Here is a 7,461-nt window from a genome sequence, read left to right as displayed (position 1 = left end):
AGCCATATTAATTCCAATCAAATCAAAATGATAATTGATAATAAAATGAAATAATAAACAAATATAATTTATATGTAATTCTTTAATCTTAGCCGTTAAAGACAAAAAGCAAAATAAATTTGTAAAAGTTGATTTGATACTCAAGAAAGAGAGGTTAGTAGGGGGCTAAGGAGAACGGTATACAGTCATAAACAATTAAATCTTTAAGTGGAGATCAAAGGACATTTTTCACATACACACAATAGAACTACCCAATATATTCATTTATATATTTGATTGGCGTTGTAAGATTTTTAATTATGGAAAAAATTCAAAAAAATATGTTTACGATTTAAATTATCGGTATTTATCATTTATTTTGAAATTAAATCTATCATATTGAAAAATTTAAGGGAAATTGTCGTAGATATATTAATGCATAATAAAGGAGAATAAATGTTCAGTAAAATGCTGATATAAAAACTAGTAAGGAAAGCCCAAAAGTCGGTCGACTATATGATACTCTTCACAACTTTGAGTACCAATCTAAAATTTATGAAAAATTGAATGTCAATCATCGAGCAAAATATGTAAAAGGTCTACATATAAGTGGACGTATTTGAGCAACTGTGGCATCCACCATTTGCTATTTTGCAACACAGTGCTCTGTCCAAAATTTATCTAGACACAAAATTCAATGCGAAACTTGACATACATTAATCTAGACCTAAATCAGTACTCTGTGCAAAATTTTGTCTCAACCGGACAAATATCGTTAGTATGGAGCAACATTTACATAAAATTAGGGGAAACTATATATAGGAGCTATATCCAAACCTTATCAGATTTCAACAAAACTTGGCATGCATCAATCTAGACCTAATTTAGTACTCTGTGCCAAATTTTGTCCCAATCGGACATATATCGATAGTATGGTGCAACATTTACATAAAATTTGGGGAAACTATTTATAAGAGCTATATCCAAACCTTATCAGATTTCAACAAAACTTGGCATGCATCAATCTAGACCTAATTCAGTACTCTGTGCAAAATTTTGTCTCAATCGTACATATATCGTTAGTATGGTGCAACATTTACATAAATTCGGAGGAAACTATACATGGGATCTATATCTAAATCTGAACCGATTTAAACAAAACTTCGCATATATCAATCTGGACTTAATGCAGTACGCTGTGCAAAATTTTGTCTCAATCGGACTAATTTTGCGAGTTTGGTGCACAATTTACTTAAAATCGGACGAAGCTACATATGGAAGCTATATCTAAATCTAAACCGATTTCCACAACACTTCGCATACATCAATCAGGATTTGGTTGTACACCACTTCCGAAACGATGCCTCCTAGAAGGACCAACACAAACCAGGTAAGATCCGCAGACCTAGGGGCCCTGACTCCCATGCTACCGAAAACTTTCGGTCAGATTCATAGCTGAACATATTTCCTGAAGAACCTCAAACAGATCGAGATTGATCGTTCTGACTAACCCAATTTGAAACAATAAAAGATACACAATCGAGCGAATACATGGACGGACAGATGGACCTAAGGACAGACGAACATGCGTAAATCGACTCAGAAAGTGATTGTATGCATATTCTCAAAAGGAACCATGGGTATATCTGTTGTCATGCAACTCCCGATTTGGTTGTACACCACTTCCGAAACGATGCCTCCTAGAAGGACCAACACAAACTACCAGGTTAGATCCGCAGACCTAGGGGCCCTGACTCACATGCTACCGAAAACTTTCGGTCAGGTTCATAGCCGAACATATTTCCTGAAGAACCCAAACAGATCGAGATTGATCGTTCTGACTATCCCAATTTGAAACAATAAAAGATACACAATCGAGTGAATAGATAAAATCATTCAGGTGTATAACAAGAATTGAAAATATAAATTAGTCGCGCGGAACATAATATACCCTCCACCATGAGTTAGAGCTATATCGATCGTGACTTTTATATTGGAAACCATCTAATAGTACACTCAGTTTGGAAGTAACCTCTAAAGCGACAGCAATTCTACTTCACCCACTCACTCTCTAAAAGAACACTTTACCATACCATATGTCACATACTAGTATGTACGAGTATGTAAGTATGTCGCTGGTAATAATTTTCGAATTTTATAGGAAAAACTTTTCGTCTTTAAAACAAAGGATATCCTTGGTTTTGGTACATTTCCTTTCTCTCCACCCCCTCACCATTTCCTGTTTGTGTAAATTTGTTGTAATTTTCTTCATCTTATCGCAAAGATATTTTTTCAAAAATAATTTAGTTTTTATTAGTTTACTGCTACACACACACCCATACATACATAAGAAAATATTAACGTTTTCCCTTGGGGCATAACAAAATCCTAGACTCACAGCAAAGCGCACACACATACATACATACTCAATCCCATCCATAGACGACCATAAAATCTTTGATAAAAATCTCTCCGACTCCCATTAGCCTAGACCAAAATAATTCCTTCCCTTCCAGTTTTGTAGGTTACACAAAAACATACGAAAGGGAAAAAGATTTCATATTTCATTCATTCATTGTTGAAAATTGTTGTCCCTAAGAAGAGAAAGGAAATTCATTCCATCGTTGGTTCGGTTGCCGCAATGTGATACTTTAATCACAAACGCTGGGACAGGAGCATAAATCTAAATCTGAGATATAATCAAAAAACAATTCTACATAAACAAAGAGAAATAAAAAACTTTTGTTTATGTGTTTCGCCAGAAATGAGAATTTGAGTAAAATGTAATTAAATATTATGAAAAGTTGTCCATAATTGCATTCAACGACATACAATGCGACCCCTTCCTCCGATCTCATGATATGCTGCGTACAATAATAAAGTCATAGAACCAATTTGACATCATCTAAAGTACTAATAACATAAATTTATTGTTCATTAAGAACACATACATATGTGTAGAGTAGCTCCTTCCCATTTATATTAGAATAACAGACATGTATGTGTACATACATACATGCATGGGTAACTTCATATATTATTTGTAAAGGGGATTATTAAATATATGTATGTATTAAAGATTGTATGCAAAAGCTAGATTACGCCTCACACAATGGATTTATGTTTATGTTATTCCTAGGAAATTCGGTATGGAAATGGGACATTATGTTCTATGTTTTATTTGGAAGATACATAATATCGGTCCAAAATTTTATGAATTTTTGCAGATATGTTACATTTTCCCAACCAGTTGGCCAAATATTTTACGATGGATTAAGGATTGCTATATATATATATATATATATATAATCGTGTTACTTTTTTTCAATATATTAACGGACCTGGCGATGGGTCAAACTCCTGATCACAAAACATTTTGCTATTCTGTACATTTTTTAAGTCGACTTCAAATGGTTGCATTTATTTTGTTGTATTACTTTAAGGCTGAAGGTATAAAATAGCCGATATTTTCATGATTCGCCGTAGACATTAGAATACTGGCAGATTAGAGGTATTTTTAAGACCAGAGATATTTTAACTCTAGGAGGTATTTCGTCTTATAACTCGCCTACTTACTTAGTTTGCTTGTGACAGAACGTTTATTCATAAGCCGAGCCTAAAAAAGATGTCCAGACGCGTCGATCATGTTCGCAGCTCATCCAATTTGAGAGACCATGTTCCGAGATGTTGTCTTCCACTTGATCTTTACATCGGATTTGCGATCTTACCCTTCTGCGTGAACCATCAGCTGGTTCGCTTTTATATGCCTTTTGAGCTGAGGAATCCTTGAGCTTGATAGTCAGATTATGTCGATGTCCGAGAACAGATGGTACAGCTCATGGTTCATTCGACAGCAATATTCACCGTGAACTCAGATCTGCCCATAGATCTTCCGAAGAATATTTTCTCTCAAACACTCAGATAGCTACCGCATCTGCTTGCGCAAGTACCGATGCTTCAGATCCATACAATGAATCAGATCAGTGTGCGATTTTGGTCTAGCGGGAGTTGGCCTTGTTTCTAAACTGCTTACTGAGACCATAGTAGCGTCTGTTGGCCATCATTAGTTTCATTAGTTCTATTTATGGCGTTATCAAGGTATATAAAATCTTGCTTAGACAGTTGGTCATAGTCTTGCGCGTTGATGCCATCTCGCCATTTACTGGCAGTCCCACTTTGGCAGACTCCTTCTCAATTCGTTCAAAGATGGCTGTTACCGCTCGCAATATGCTGTTTGGTGTACATAGTGTCATATCTGTTCACATTTGCATATCGTATGTCCTGTTCCAGCAGGACGTAAACAGGTCACACGACAAATTGTCATTCCGACTTTAAATGCTGACCTTGTGCCAGATAAAGTTATAGCATAGCTGTATTAATCTTGCAAAAATACCGAACACAGACATGGTTTTAAAAACCTCTTAACGGATAGGTCTGTCGAAAGCGGCTTTATAGTCCACGAATATGTGTAGATGTATTTTTCGTGGGTCTTTTCCAGGATTTGAATTTCCAGAAGCCGAATTGGTATGACCCAATGATGTCATTGTCCCATGGCTTTTGTCGTTCATACAGCACGCTGGATAGCACTTTATACGCGATGGAAAGGAGATTAATTCCTCTATAGTTGAAACATATAGTCTTGTCTCACTTTTGGTGCACCGGACTCAGCATGCTGAAGTTCCAATCATTGGGCATGAATTCCTCTAGTCAAATTGTACTAATCAGTTGGTGCATGATCCTGATCAGCGTCTGACCACCGGCCTTGAATAGTTCGGCTGGTAATCCATCGGCACCTACTGTTTTATTATTCTTCAGCCGATTAATTGCTATTCTGATCTCATCTTGGCTAGGTGGTATACAATCTATACCGTCTTCTGTCTTATGGGTGAACTCGCGGCACAACAGGTGAAACCGCGGGGAAGTCAGTGTCCACAAATGGGATGAAACAGGAACCGAGATAAAACCAATCAGAGCCGTTGCTTAGTATATATCATCCCCTAGGTTACCAATTTCGTCTTATTAATTGGTGAATATCCCATGCCTCAATATATTTAAGGGGATCCCAATATTTACGGTTCCAAAAAATAATATAAATTGCAATTGAAAATCTCAAAATGTGATTAGTGCTGAAAAATGCTTAATTTAGCTCAGATAAAGATGCTTACTATCCAAGTACCAAAATTCCAAAAACGTGTCCAAATGTTGGGGGGCAACGTTATATGGGGGCGATACTACAACGTGCACCGATATCTATTCAATATAAGTGAAAATGCGATAATTATCGGTGACTCGGCCCTTTTTTAGATTTCAGTTGAAATTTACATATCGTTCCCACATATTGTCGTCCGATTTCCAATTAACAAGAAATTTTGCGTAGCGCACAAGTGTCCTCACCGTTTCGTTCATTAATGGGGTTTAATCTTTAATCTGTATTCCTCCTAACATGGAAAACCAATACGCGAGCTTTTATTACACCAATAACGAAATAACATCAAAAACGTGTCAATAATAACAATTGGATAATAACTGTAAAATAGCATTCCTTATTTATTTAACAAAATAAATAACGAAAATATATTCACAAAAAAGTACTAAAAATCCACCATTTTACGAAGATAATAAAAGAATACACCAAACAAGGGACAAGTGACACCAAAATTCAAATAAAGGTGCAATGCAAAAAAAAGTGTAAATAAGAAATAATGCCACGGAATTGAATAACACATCGCAGCATGAAATTGAGTTATTTCGAATGGCAATGGCGACCAAGTTAACGGTTTATTAGCCAAACCACAAAAAGCACCACACGAAGTAGGTGTCGAATATTTAAATAATCCAGCGATGAATGGCAATAAAAACATGAGAATGTCCTTCTATTCATTCATTTAAATTGACTGTAGAAAAATATTATGACCTCTGATGATGGTGGAAGCGATGTATATTATTAGGTGAATTGGAATGTGTGCTATACTGAAAATAGAGTGTTGGATTTTTACCAGGATTACTCTTGTCGATTCCGTTAACTGTAAGTTGCTTAACTGAAAAATATCGGAAAAGTTCAATAAATGTCCTTCAACTAGATTTAGTAAAAATATTACGAAGAGTAAAGTTTAGATCAATTTCAATACTCATTGAGCATAATATGAGGTTGACAAATTGTAGGACCTTATCGTATTTGAATTTTTTAAATGTATTTAAGACAGAAAAATTCTGTCCTTCTTTGACTAATCCTAGAATTGGAAATAAGAACTTTTTTCTCACCATGATAATTTTTCAATGTCGAATATTTGGTAAGAACGAAATTCTATTCATTGTCTACATTTAAATTCGATTTAAAATGTTGAAACGATTTATGTTTTGAATTCCCCTCTCCTTCTGATTACCAAAAATCCTATTTGATTTGGCCCAAATATTTTTATGTAAATTCAAATTTAATAAATTTATTGTGGTTTAAACACAAAATATAAAAAATTACAAATTGGATTATACACACATATATTTGCATATTTGAAACATATAAATAATAATTTAGCATTTGATAAAAACAAAATAGCTTACAGCAAACCAAAAAAACTAATAATAACATTTTCATACCTTGGAATAATTCTCACACACACCAACATACACTCGCCAAATGATCGGATTGAATACAAGTACCCACTACAACAACAACAAAAAGAACAAAAACAAATAAACAATAATCATAGAAACTAAATGGAAATGGGAATGAAATGGAAACCCTCGAAAAACGGAAATAAATATTTGTTATTCTAAGCGTAATTAGTTAATAAGTTAACAACAAATAATTATAGGACTATGGAATACAAATCAATAAATAAATAACAACAAATTCGAATGCAAACAAGCACACACATAAATACACGCACACACCAATACATTAACGACCATTGCAGCCAATACTAAATAAATATTCAACAACAACAATGTAATGCGATAAGTATCGTGACATGGCCAACAAAATAACGTAAAATGCGTTGCCAAAAACCAGAAACCAAACAATACATGCACACACACCATCACACACACAAAGGACGACATTTGAAATGGAAATAATAAAAATACCCTAAATACCATAAAACAAACACCGAATTTTTGTAAATAAAATAAATATATGGAAATATAAGTACATATTGTAATTAGTATCATTCTTAAAAATAAAAATACACAGACAAACAAACCTACAAATATTATTGAAAAAAAAAAAAACAGTGGGTTCCAATTAAAAACATTACTATAATTTTGGATTTTTTAACATTGAATATTGGCTTTAAATATTAATATGAAAACATTCATCCCACATATTTTGCAATCGTTTAACCAATGTTGGTCCCTAGACAAGTCAGATATTCTCTTCTATAAATCCACTTCTGTCGCAATCGCCTCATAATTTTTTCTTCAAATCTTCCCATAACTATTTAGACCACTGTATATTCGAACACTCATACACACACACATTCACAT

This window comes from Musca vetustissima, unplaced genomic scaffold (genome assembly GCF_032173495.1).
Source record: "Musca vetustissima isolate MV318-11 ecotype Yass unplaced genomic scaffold, APGP_CSIRO_Mvet_v1 utg8237, whole genome shotgun sequence".
In the NCBI taxonomy this organism is placed as follows: Eukaryota; Metazoa; Arthropoda; class Insecta; order Diptera; family Muscidae; genus Musca; species Musca vetustissima.
This window is presented reverse-complemented; position numbering follows the sequence as displayed.